The 13,631-nt window shown below is 45.3% G+C and overlaps 1 long non-coding RNA gene across 1 annotated transcript; it reads left to right on the plus strand.

The window, feature by feature from the left end:
- Positions 1 to 9,162: 9,162 nt before the first annotated feature.
- Positions 9,163 to 11,540, plus strand: LOC139042385 (uncharacterized). The gene is made up of 3 exons (XR_011499081.1): positions 9,163 to 9,340; positions 10,304 to 10,513; positions 11,206 to 11,540. It is a non-coding gene; the product is annotated as an uncharacterized lncRNA (long non-coding RNA).
- The last annotated feature ends 2,091 nt before the right edge of the window (positions 11,541 to 13,631 follow it).

A 13,631-nucleotide genomic window follows, 5' to 3' on the forward strand; every position in this document is an offset into this window, starting at 1 on the left:
CTTATGGGCTATGTGTATATCATCTTTGGAGAAATGTCTATTCAAGTCCTTCACCCATTTTTTAATCAGGTTGGTTTCTTGTTGAGTCTTAGAAGTTTTCTATATATTCTAGATATTAAACTATTGTCAGATATGATTTGAAAATATTTTCTCCCATTCTGTGGGTTGCCTTTGTACTCTGTTGATGTTGTCTTTTGATGCACAAATTTTTTTTTCTGCTTTATCTCCCCAAAGCCCCTTGGTACATAGTTGTATATCTTAGTTTCAGGTCCTTCTAGTTGTGGCATGTGGGACGCCACCTCAACATGGCCTGACGAGTGGTGCCATGTCCGCGCCCAGGATCCAAACCAGTGAAAACCTGGGCCACTGCAGCGGGGCACGCAAACTTAACCACTCGACCACGGAGCCAGCCCCTGATGCACAAAATTTTTATATTTTCATGAAGTCTAATTTGTTTTTTTCTTTTGTTGCCTGTGCCTTTGGTGTGATAGCCAAGAAATCATTGCCAAATCCGGTGTCATGAAGATTTTGTCCTGTGTTTTCTTCTAAGAGTTTTATAGTTTCAGGTCTTTCATTTAGGTTCTTGATCCATTTTGAGTTAATTTTTGTATATGGTGTTAGTAAGGATCCAGTTTCATTCTTTTGCATGTGGATATCCAGTTTTCCCAGTACCAGTTGTTGAAAAGACTGTCCTTTCCCCATTGGCACCCTTGTCAAAAATCATTTGACCATAAATAGGAGGGTTTATTTCTGGGCGATCTCTTCTGTTTCATTGGTCTATGTTGTCTGTCTTTATGCCAGTACCACACTGTTTTAATTACTGTAGCTTTGTAGTAAGTTTTGAAATCATAAAATGTGAGCCATCTAGCTTGTTCTTTTTCAAGATTGTCTTGGCTATTTTGGGTCCTTTGAGAGTCCGTATGAATTTTAGGATGGGTTTTTCTGTTTCTGCAAAAAATGTCATTGGGCTTTTGGTAGGGGTTGCATTGAAACTGTGGATTGCTATGGGTAATACAGTGCTGACATCTTACCAATATCGTCTTCCAGTCCCTGAACATGGGCTGTGTTTCCCTTATATTTACACCTCCTTTAACTTCTTTCAGCAACCTTTTGTAGTTTTCATTGTGCGAGTCGTTCACCTCCTTGGTTAATTCCCGAGTATTATATTCTCTTTGGTGCTATTGTAAATGGAATTTTCTTAATTTCCTTTTCAGATTGTTCATTGTTAGTGTATAAAAGTGCAACTGATTTCTGTGTGTTGACTTTGTATCCTGCTTTGAATTCGTTTATTAGTTCTAAGAGTTTGTGTGCACGTGTGGAATCTTTAGGGTTTTCTACATACAAGGTCATGTCATCTGTGAACAGAGATAGTTTTACTCCTTCCTTTCCAATTTGCATGACCTTTCTTTTTCTTGCCTAATACCTGTGGCTAGAACTTTAGTACTATGTTGAATAGAAGGAGTGAGAGTGGGCATCCTTGTCTTGTCTTGTTCCAGATCTTAGAGGAAAAGCTTTCAGTGTTCTGCCTTTGAGTATGATATTTGCTGTGGGTTTGCATATATGGCTTGTGCTATGTTGAGGTAGTTTCCTTCTATTCCTAGTTTGAGTGTTTTTTTATCATGAAAAACATGTATTTTGTCAAAGGCTGCTTCAGCAGCAATTGTAGAGGATCGTGTACTGTGCTGTTTTCCGTTCGTTCTGTCGATGTTGTGTATTACATTGATCAATGTTCATATGTTGAACCATCCTTGCATCCCAGAAATAAATCCCACTTGTTCATGGTTTACAGGCCTTTCAATGTGCTGCTGAATAAAGTTTGCTAGTATTTTGTTACGGGTTTTTCCACCAGTGTTCATAAGGGAAATTGGTCTGTAGTTTGCATTTGTTTGTTTGTTTGTTTGTTGAGGAGGTTCCTTTGGCTTCAGTATCGGGGTAATGCTGGCCTCGTAGAATGGCTTGGGAAGTGTTCCCTCCTCCTCAATTTTTTGGAAAAGTTTGAGGAGAGGAAAGATGATATTAGATCTCTAAATGTTTGGTAGAATTCGCCAGTGAAGCCATCAGATCTGGGTGATGGCTTTTCTTTGGGAGAGTTTTCATTATTCAGTCTCCTTATTAGTTATAGATCAATTCAGGTTTTCTGTTACTTTATGATTTAGTTGTGGTAGATTTTGTGTTTATAGGAATTTGTTCACTTCACCTAGGTTATCCAATTTGTTGGTGTACAATTGTTCATAGTACTCTCTTACAATCTTTTATTTCTGTAAATTTGGTAGTATTGGCCCTAGTTTCATTTCTGATTTTTGTAATTTGAGTCCTCTCTCTTCTTTTCTTAGTCCATCTAACTGAAGTTTGTCAATTTTGTTGATCTTTTCAAAAAACCAACTTTTGGTTTTACTGATTTCCCCCCGGCCTTCTATTCTCTATTTCATCTGTCACTGCTCTAATCTGTATTATTTCCTTCCTTCTGCTAGTTTTGGATTTAGTTTGTTCTTTTTCTAGTTCCTCAAGTTGTAGAGTTCTTGATTTGAGATCTTGTTTTTTATAGTATTTATAGCTATAAATTTCCATTTTAGGACTTCCATTGCATTATAATTTTGGTATGTTGTTTTTGTTTTCATTCGTATCTAAGTATTTTCTAGTTTCCCTTGTGATTTCTTCTCTGATCTAGTAGTGTGGGCTTTTTTTGTTTTTTTGTTTTTTTGAGGAAGTTTAGCCCCAAGCTAACATCTGCTGCGAATCCTCCTCTTTTTGCTGAGGAAGCCTGGCCATCCGTGCCCATCTTCTTCTACTTTATATGTAGGATGCCTACCACAGCATGGCTTGTCAAGCGGTGCCATGTCTGCACCCAGGATCCAAACCGGTGAACCCCGGGCCGCTGAAGCAGAATGTGCACACTTAACCACTGCACTACCGGGCTGGCCCCAGATCTATTGGTTGTTTAAGTGTGTTGTTTAATTTTTATATGTCTATGAATTTTCCAGTTTTCCTTCTGTTATTTCTAACTTCATCTCATTGTGGTCAGAGAAAATGGTTTGTATGATATCTTTTTAAATCTAATGAGATTTAATTTGTGGCCTAACATATGGTCTATCCTGGAAAATGTCCACGAGCACTTGAGAAGAATGTGTATGCTGTTGGTGGTGGGTAGAGCATTCTGTCTATGCTAGACCTAGTTGGTTTATTGTATATTTCCTTGCTTTTGTCTAGTTGCTGTATCCATTATTAATACTGGGCTATTGAAGTCTCCACTATTATTGTAGAACTGTTTATTTCTCTAATTCTGTCAGTTTTTTCTTCGTATATTTTGATTGTCATTAGATATGTGTTTATAATCGTTATATCTTATTGCTGTATTGAACTTTTTATTAAAATATATATAATGTCCTTCTTTGCCTCTTGTAACCTTTTTTTATTTAAAGTCCATTTTGTCTGATATTACTATAGCCACCTCTGTTCTCTTTTGGTTACTATTTACATGGAATATCTTTTTCCATTCTTTCACTTTCAATCTATTTGTATCTTTGGGGTTAAAATGAGTCTCATGCAGACAGCACATAATTGAGTCATGTGTTTTATCCATTTTGCCAATCTGTCTTTTGATTGAAGAGTTTAATCCATTTACATTTAAAAGTAATTACTGCTAAGGGGGGATTTACTTCTGTCATTTTGCTATTTTCTATACACCTTATAGCTTTTGTTGTCCCTCATTTCCTATATTTCTGTCTTCCTCTGTGTGTGTGTGTTTTTAGTGCAATGTTTAAATTGCTTTCTCATTTCTTTTTGTGTATATTCTATAGCTATTTTCTTTGTTGTTGCCATAAGGGTTACATTTAACATCCTAAAGTTATAACACTCTAGTTTGAATTTATACCAGTTTAGCTTCAATAACATACAAAAACTCTTCTCCTTTACAGCTCCATCCCCACCCCTTTCAGTTGTTGATGTCACAGAATTACATCTTTATACATTGTGTGCCAAAAATGTAAATATAATTCTTTTTAATGCATTAGTCTATTAAATCATGTAGAAAACAAAAAGTAGAGTTATAAGCCATTGTTCTGATTTTAGCTTTTATAATTGCCCATGTATTTAACTTTATTGAGATCTTCATTTCTTCATAGGGCTTCAAGTTACTGTCTACTGTCCTTTCATTTCACCCTGTAGGACTGCCTCGAGAATTTCTTGCAGGGCAGGTCTAGTTGTAATGACCTCCCTCTACTCTTGTTTATTTGGAAATGTCTTACTTTCTCCCTTACTTCTGAAGGACAGTTTTGCTGGATATAGGATTCTTGGTTGACGGATTTTTTTTCTTTTAGCACTTTGAATATATCAGCCCACTGCCTTATGGCCTCCAATGCTTCTGATGAGAAATCTGCTGATAATCTTACTGAGGAGCCTTTGTATGTGACAAATTGCTTCTCTCTTGCTGCTTTCAAGATTCTTTGTCTTTGGCTTTTGAGTTTTGATTGTGTGTCTTGGTGTGGGTTTCTTTGAGTTCATTTTACTTGGAGTATCTTGAGCTTCTTAGATTTTTATATTCATGTATTATATCAAATTTGGGAATTTTTCATCCATTATTTCTTCAGAAATTCTCTGCCCTCCCCCACCCTTCATTTCTCTCTCTCCCTTCCTTCCTTTCTCTCTTCCATCCTTCCTTTCTCTCTTCCACAATGCATATATTGGTCCACTTGATGGTATCCCATAGATCCCTTAGTCTCTGTTTGCTTTTCTTCAGTCTTTTTCTTTTCCTCATATTTGATAATTTCCATTGTCCTATCTTCAAGTTCACTGGTTCTTTTGTCTGTTCAAATCTCCTTTTGAATCCCTCTAGTTAAATTTTCATTTTAGTTAAGTTTTCATTTCAATTATTGTACTTTTAAGCTCCAGATTTTTTTGGTTTCCTTTAAGGTTTTGTATCTCACTATTGATGTTTGTTTTTTTCACACATCATTTTCCTGACTTTGTCCACATCTTTCTTTAGTTCTTTGAGCATATTGAGGACAGTTCTTTTAAAGTGTCTTAAGACAGTTTTATCTAGTATATTTGCCATCAGGTCTTTTTCTGGGACAGTTTCTGTATATTTTTTATTTTAATGGGCCATACTTTTCTACATCATTGTATGCCTTGTAATTTTTTTTTTTAAATTTGGACATTTGAATTTAATACTGTGGTGACTGTAGAGATCAGATTCTTCCCCAGGGCTTGCTGGAGTTTTTTTTATTACTGTTTCATTTCTAGTTTTTTAAAAAAATTGTTGTAGGCTGTCTCTGTGCCAAGAATCAGTCCAAGGTATAAATTTAAGGTCCTGAGTCTTTTCTGAGCCTTTCCCTGGGCATATGTGGTCTCTTTCTAATTTTTCCCGTATATGCAGTTGTTTTTGAATGTCTGTGATAGTTAATTTTATGCGTCAACTTGGCTGGACCAAGGGATGCCCAGATAGCTGGTAAAACATTATTTCTGAGCATGTTTTTGAGGGTGTTTCTGGAAGAGATTATCAAAGAGATTAGAAGAGAACCAGTAGACTGAGTAAAGAAGATCCCCCTTCAGCAGTGTAGGCAGGCATCATTCAGTCCATTGAGGATCTGAGTAGAACAAAAAGGCAGAGGAAGGGCAAACTCTCCTTCTCTCTTTTTGAGCTTGGACATCCGTCTTCTGCCCTCAGATTTCAGAGCTCCTGGTTTATAGACCTTAAGACTCTTGGACTTATTCTAGTAGCCCCCCAGCCCCTTGGTTCTCAGAACTTCAGCCTCAGACTGAATTATACCACTGGCTTTCCTGATTCTCCAGCTTGCAGATGGCCAGTCATGGTACTTCTCAACCTCCATAACGTAGCCAATTCCTATAACAAATCTCAGAGCACATGCATATAAGATCATACTGGTTCTTTTTCTGGAGAACCCTAACTACTACAATGTCCTAGTCTTTCATATGGGGCTAACAAAAGGAGGAAACAGAGTAAAAATGAAGGAGGGGGGGGAAAGGGTGCTGGCCCTTTAAGTTCCCTGGAAGTCATTTCAGCTGGAGGGGGAGGGGCAACAACAATGGTACCTGCCTCTGCCTGGACCTTTATGATCAAAAGCAGTAATCAGTGATAAGAGCACAAATCTCTGGTACTTGGAGGAGAGGGTCCCTTTCTGCCCACCCTGGCTCCCACAAGCTGTGTGCAAGCTGTTCCATTAACACGTGCACAGCTACCCACCATGGGAATGGGGGATGGGTAACTACTATGCTCAGAGCGGAAACTGACCAAAATTAACCCAATTTACTATCCAAGCCTTCCCCTGGAAGTTGCAAGCCTTCAATAGACTCTAGAATTCCGAAACACTTACATCAGACAGATGCTGCCAGGGCAGTTGTTGTCTAGGTGGGGAGACAGAGTCCTCATGCTTCCTACTCTTCCATTTTCCCCAGAATCCCTCAATTTGTGTTGTTTTAAGCCACCCAGTTTGTAGTAATTTATTGTAGCAGCAATAGGAATTTGGTAGTCGACAAGAGACCTAGAAATGAAATTGCTGATTCACATGTAAATTCATTTTCTCAATTCATTTATCACCTCCCATATACACATGGTTTCTATCCTGGTCACGGCCCTCCAGATAATTTCTAAGGTACCTGTGTCCCTGTCAAATGTCAATCCCAGAATGACCCACCTCTCTAGACCTTGCTGACTCATGCAGAGTAAGCATTTTGTTGGAAGCGATCAGCGTGTTGCTCATTAAGCTAAAAATGAACAGAACGCCTACATCTTCGGGCACATCTCTTCTGTCCTGTTCTTGTGTCATTGGTGTGTTTTTGACCTTGGGGCAGGACTTTACTTTCATCCCTCTTAAACCTCACCTTGTCTAAACAAACAGTGACACAGTAGAATCTCCAGCATCCAGCTTGCCATTTACGGACTTTGTCAGTTCCACCTGCTTTTGGAGAATGGAAAGGGCAGGTAGGGGAGAGAAAGGAATCTAATAGAGGCAACACTATAAATAATAGAGGAGGTCAAAGCTTCGTATCAAAATGGCTCAACACCAGGGCTCTTAATGCCTAGGATGGGATTCATATGGGAAACCTTCACAGGAGGGTCCAGCTCAGCGTAAGGACTAGATCTATCTTGGGAATTTATTTTGTCATTAGTGCCAGAGTGGCCGGGTCATTCAAATGTCAGCCCAGGATGCTGCAGCCTGCCTCTGATGCCAGCAAAGAAGTGGTCCCCCTGGGAGCCCACAGGCCTCACACCATGGGACAAGCACCTCCGGTCAGTCCCCTGGGACTCTGCACAGTATGCAGCCAAGCAAGCTCTCAAGGATTAAAAACTCCTTAGCTTTTTATTGCCTGATTGGGGGGTGGAGGTGTTTTACAAATCCAAGGCAAGTTAGAGTTTAAAGAGAGCCAATTTCATCCCGGCCCCTCTTTTGAACAGATAGAAACCAAGGCTAGTTTGTGTAGACTTCAGAGTTCTTTTAAGTTGTGCTTTGAGGAATTTCTTCACGGAAAGGCTCTGTGGCCATTTTTACTCCAGCCCCTGGCAGATGCGCTGGGCCAGATGGGAATAAACGCCTCCAGGCAAGGTCCGCACGCTCATATCGGAAGCACTAAGTTAATTTCCCAGAGCCGCCATAACAAAATATCACACACTGGGTGCCTTGAAGCAATAGGAATGGATTGCCTCACAGTTCTGGAGGCTGGAAGTCTGAAATCAAAGTGTCGGCAGGGCCACCTTCTCTCTACAGGCTCCACAGAAGATCCTTCCTTGCCCCTTCCAGCATCTGGTGGCTCCTGGCAATCCTTGGCTTTCCTTGGCTAGTAGATGCATCACTTCAGTCTCTGCCTCCATCATCGCGTGGCCTTCTCTCTGTGTGACTCTGCGTTGTCTTCCCTCTGTGTGTGTCTGTCTGCGTCCAAATTTCCCCTCTTATGACACCAGTCCTGTTGGGTTAGGGCTCACTCTGAAGATCTCTTCTCAACTCGATGACCTCTGCAAAGACCCTGTTTCCAAATAGTCAGATTCCCAGGTTCTGAGGGTGAGGACCTCCACATATGCTTTAGGGACACGATTCAATCCTAATAGGAACCGTCCACCAGGAGACAGAATGAAGCTGGTGACAAGGGCCCAGGGATGCTGGTTTCTTTAGCCGGGTCCTGACTGAGATGTCGGCCCTCATCCTGGTATCCCCGGCTGACCCTGAGTGGGGGGCTGCAGAAGGAAGACCCTGGTAAAGGGCCCAGTCTCTCCTCTGCTGTCCTGAGAGCCCCACTCAAGCCCAAACTTGCCTCCCTCACTTGGCAGAACAGAAGCCCTGGGGTTCCTCTGTCACTCGCCCCGGGATCTGGTTAGCAATTGTTATTACTGGTATTACTTATTCCACACTCGCCCCAAGAGGCTTCCTAGAGATGTCCTTCCTACCCCACACATGGCTTGCCCTGAGAAGGGCTCTGGTTGGTTAATATGGTTTCTCTCCCTCTCGCTGCATTCCCAATGTGGCATGGTGCCCTATACAAACTGGCATTCAGGCAGCTCCCTGGCACACCAGCCCTTCAACCTCGCTCTCCTCACAGAGGCCTGGCAGGGGTGGGGCAGATGTGTGGGTGAAGAAGAGGTTTTCTAGAAAGGAGAGTGAGCATCTCCTAGGAGCTGTATGGTATTACGCAGGATGGTGACTTGACCAAAAGTGCCTGTGGCATATGTCCCTGGACCTCCTTTGTGTTCCTCAAGAGAGTGAGCACTTGTTGGAATTTCAATGGGCTGTTTCTTGGAGACCCTGCCCCGAGACTGGACCACATGGGTCTCAGCTTCAGTGACGGTCCACACACTCTGCCCTCTATCATCCTCACAATGACCCTGAGATGTTGCCTGATATTATTATCCCCATTTTACAGATGATGGAACCAAGGACCAGGCAGGTCAAGTGACTGGATGAGGATCTCCCATGGCTGGTATGTGCAGAGCTTGGATTTAGAACCCTGGCCTGGACACCCTACTGCTTCCTGCCTCCTTAGTGCTGTGTGGCCCAGGATCAGAATGGCCCAGCTCGGACTTGGGCATCAGAGATTCCAGAGCTGGCGTTGGCCAGAGCTCTCGGAGCCATAAATAGCCTCCATCCCCAGTGGAATGTGCTGTGTGGAGAACTTCAAGTCTCTGCAGTCCAAGAAAAGCATCAGCAAGCCTGTGGGGAGAGTCTGCAAGGGCCGCCCCCTGGGAGAGCACGGAGAAGGCGCAGGTCCTGCCAGGGAAGGAAAGCCAGCCTACCGTGCTCCCGTGCCTTTCTCCAATTGGACTAAGATCAGAGGACATCCTTATCCCCCACCCCAGGACTTCACGGGCCACGAGGGCTGCAATGACGAGGAGGAGGTGAGTCTGAGTGGGACTTTCCCAGTGGGCTGTCAGTGCGAGATTACAAATAAGTGACAGTTTCCATAAGTACTGTGCCACCCAGAGGCGCCTGGCCATGTCTGTTGTGAAGCAAGGGTGGATGAGGTTCAGGGCTCTAGGTTCAGCCCCAGGATCAAGTTCTTCTGTGATATTGGCCTCATGACCCCAAGCAAGTGAGCCTGGCTGGCAAGACTCTGGCCTTGGACATGGCTCACCCTGACTGCTGCCTTTACTCCAGAATAGCACCCATCACCCCAACGAGCGCCCATTGCCCCAACCAGCACCCGTCGCCCCAATCAGCACACCAGCGGTGTGACCTAGACTCCCGAGCACCTCCAGTGAAGACATGCCTAGAGTGTGGGGCTCAAGCAGCCCACAGGGAGGGAGGAATTCTCCAGATCATGGGAACTCAGATCCTGGGCTCCTGGCCCTTTACAAGCGTGGCTGGAAAAAGGGCTACACCAACCCACCAGGCTCCCTCTTCACCATTCTGGTGATTTCTTGCTGTGCCAAAGGTACCTACTTCCACATTCATTGAACATTCATCCATCACATGCTAATAGGGAGCCAGCAGGCACGTACCAGGCCCTGTTCCGGGCCACGGTCGCAGACAGGGCAGGCACCCGTTCATGGGGCTGCTTCTCCGCTTACTGCTATCTGTGCCCTTGAGCCTGCAGCTGACCTGGCAGTGATGGGCAAGTCCCTCATCCTCAGGCTCAGTTCCTTATCGGTCAGTAGGGGTCACAACAGTCCCCATCTCCTGTGTAGTCGTGAAGGTCCATGGGAGATGGGGAGGGAGGATTGACTAGTACCTGGAACTAGACAAGAGTCTAGTAGAAGGTAACTATGTTGGCATTACTATTATATAATAATTACATTATGCTAGAATATAGTCTTCAGGGCAGGCCTAACATCAGGCTTTTTCATTCATTGCTGTTCTAGAATGTAAGAAGGTGGAAGGAAACTGAATTAGGAGTCAGAAGACCCAGGTTCAAGTTCTGACTTTGCCATTTATTTACTGGCAATGGATCATCCATGACAATGGATTGAGTTCCTGCTCTGAGGTCTGTCTTAGGTGCTGGAGACACAGTGGTGAACACAGCAGACAAGTTCCCTGGCCTCATGGAGCTCACAGTCCAGGGGGAGAGACAGGTACTCAAAAAGTAAACTCCTGAGTTAATTCCAGACAGCAATCATTGCTGGGAAGAGAATAAGATAACAGTGCAGGCAATGACCAGGAGGGGCTGGGCTTAGCATGGTGTATCAGTGGGGTGTACCCAGAGATGGCAACACTTCAAGGAGTGAGTAAAGAGCATCTGTTTATGGAGAAACTATAGAGATGTGGGCACAGGTAAGGGAAACACTGGGGTACAGCGATGCACCCAGGATAGCCCCAGTGGGAAGCCAGTACCTCTTCCAGCTGAAAGATCGAGGAGAGAGAGCCATGACCAGAACCAGCAAGACCTATAGGAGAGGACTGCCAGAGGCGCTGTGGCCCTCAGGAGAGGACCCAGCACTGCCAAACCAAGGCCTGGAAGGGAAGGCATCCGGGGAGCACTCCTACCTCACTCTCCTTCCTCCCTCCAACCTCCTGACAGTCTTCCCATTGGCTGAAACCCACTATGACCACAAGGCAAGGGAGCCTGGGCGGTGGAGGACCCACAGGTCAGCCGTCCAGGGCACCAAGCGAGCTGAAGATGGGAGGATGGCAGATCTAGAGGGCTAAGCAGAGAATAGCCAAGTCTGGCGACAAAGTTGGGCAACAGCATTGGGAATGTAAAACCCAGATTGAGAGACCCACTAAGAGGCTGACGAGTGACCGGATGCAGCCCTTCTCTTTCCAGGCCTCAGTTTCCTCATCTGTAAAGTGAGGATTGGAACCCAACCCAAGATTGGCTCCCCTCTTGTGCTTACATCCCAGAACCCCAGCTGGTCCTGGGGCTCTGCTCTCTGCACCCCACTGCGCCTCGCAGAGAAGCCGATCAGCACGAGCTTTCAGAATGGAAGGATGACGCCCTGCGTGTGACAGTGTACAAGGTGTACCAAGTTATAAGAGTTGCTGCAGAGGCAACTTCATCTTCAAGCGTGGAGCATTATAGTATGGTTGTACCTATGTTAAAATTATAAAGGACAAGAATAAACCTAAGCATAAAAAAAGACTGGAAGGAAAGACAACCACAAATTTTAGCAGCTCTGATCTGTGGGTGTGTTTTGCTTTTTATAGTTTTCTATGTTTGCAATTTTTCTAAGTTGAGTGTGTGTGTAGGGGGAAATGTAAGGAAAAATGTGAAACAAAACTCTGGACGTTAAGCATGAATTAGAGTTTAAGAAAATTTGGCTCGGGCCAAGGAGTGTTAAAGGATTTGTAACCAAATGTGGTCCAAGTCCCAGGTCCTCTTGGCCCCCTTCCCTCCCACTCCTCCTCCCCACATCCACCAAGCTCTGAGCGTGTGTCGCACCAGCGGGAGACACTGGAAATGCAGTGATGGAGGGCGGGCAGTAACTACCCCGTGTTTTCCTGTCTCATACAGACCGGCTGACCTCACTTCACTTGGTAACATTGTGTTGGTGGTGGTTTTCCCTAACCTGCAGCTTCCCTGCTGTGGCTCTGCCTTCCAGAAGCCTCCTGTCTGTACGGGTTTCTGGCCCCTGGAGGATTGGAGAGCCCAACGATTCAGTGTGTAGGCTTTGGAGCCAGGCAAACCTGGGTTCAAATCTTGGCTCTGCCAGCATAAGAGACCCGGGCCAGTCCCTCTGCCCTCCAGGCTTTAGTGTCCTCATCTAAAATGGCACAGGGTACTGGGCAGGTGGGACCCGCCATCGACCCAAGGGATTAGCATATGCCGTAGACTGAAAGTGTCCCCCCAAATTCCCATGTTGAGGCCCTAGCCCCCAGTGTGATGGTATTTGGAGGTGGGGTCTTGGGAGGTGACTGGCTTTAGAGGAGGTGGCCCTCATGATGAGATTAGTGCCTTAATAAGAAGAGACACCGGAGGGTTCGCCTCTTTCTCTGTCTCCCCCCCAACACCCCACCTTTCTGTGTGCACACAAAGAAGAGCTCATGTGAGCACCCAGCAAGATGGCAGCCACCTATAAACCAGGAGAAGAAGCCTCAGAGTGAAACCAACGTGGCCAACACCTTGATCTTGGACTTGCCAGCCTCCAGCACTGTGAGAATGTAAATTTCTCTTTAAGCCACCCAGTCTATAGTATTTTGTAATGGCAGCCTGAGCTGACAAAGACAGCACAGCTCCGGGCATGGTGACAGGTTGAGCTTCTGAAGCATCTGGTTCCTTTCCATCATTAGGTCCAGGGCCAGGCACCAGTCGGCCAGGGAGCTGCAACCCCCACTGTCAGTATTTCCCTGGGGCCAGTGACTGACACTGCGTTGCTCATCTCCCTCAGAACCGGGTGCCCAGCTCATCCACCACTTGGTACCAGACTCCCTGTGCACAGCCCTGAGCTGGCAGGGGTCTGTGCCAGGTCACAGTTCCCACGTGCTCTGCTCCAGGGGGCACCCACTGCATGGCTCCCAGGCCCCAGGGATCTGACACGTTTAGCCTCCAGGCCTCTCCCACCCAAGTCAAAGGGATGTGCCAGGAGCCCACAGGCTGTGTATGTGTCCATAACAACAGGCCGGGTTCTCTCCTGATGTTTCACTTCCTGGTTTGCTCCAAAAGAAGAGAGGCAGGGACAGGATCAGTCACAAGGATAGGACCCAGCTTCTAGAAGGAGAGAGGCCAGGCAATTGGTGGCTGTCCAGAGAAACAGGATCTCCCACCAGGCAGGTGAGCAGAGCACAGCAACAGGAAATTCACTCAATGCTCAGTTATTAAGTGCCTGCAGTTTGCCAGGTACTGCTGGGGGCTCTGGGATACAGACAGGTCACAGACCACAGAGGCCTAGAGGTCAGGCTTTCAGATCGACAGCCCCAGGTCCGAACTTAACTCTTCCACTTAACATCTACGTGAAGCCGAGAACGTCTGTTGTTTTTTCTGTCAGCATTCATTCTCTATCCCCCTGCTGACTATACCCCTATTGTCTTCTGGGAAACCACTCCTTTGGTTCACATGGTCCCAGAGAAGCTGACTTCAAGCCCAGTTCCAGGGCAGGAGCACAGGATGCTCCATGGCCCAAGCTAGTTGATGCCTCACACTCCGCTCGCCATGATGGGGAGCAGGCATGTGACCGAATCAGAGCCCTGGACACAGCCCTAGGCGTGGGTGAATTCCTGCTGGACCTGAAACCAGAGAGGGTAGGAACCAGAACT

This window comes from Equus asinus, chromosome 28 (assembly GCF_041296235.1).
Source record: "Equus asinus isolate D_3611 breed Donkey chromosome 28, EquAss-T2T_v2, whole genome shotgun sequence".
Taxonomy (NCBI): Eukaryota; Metazoa; Chordata; class Mammalia; order Perissodactyla; family Equidae; genus Equus; species Equus asinus.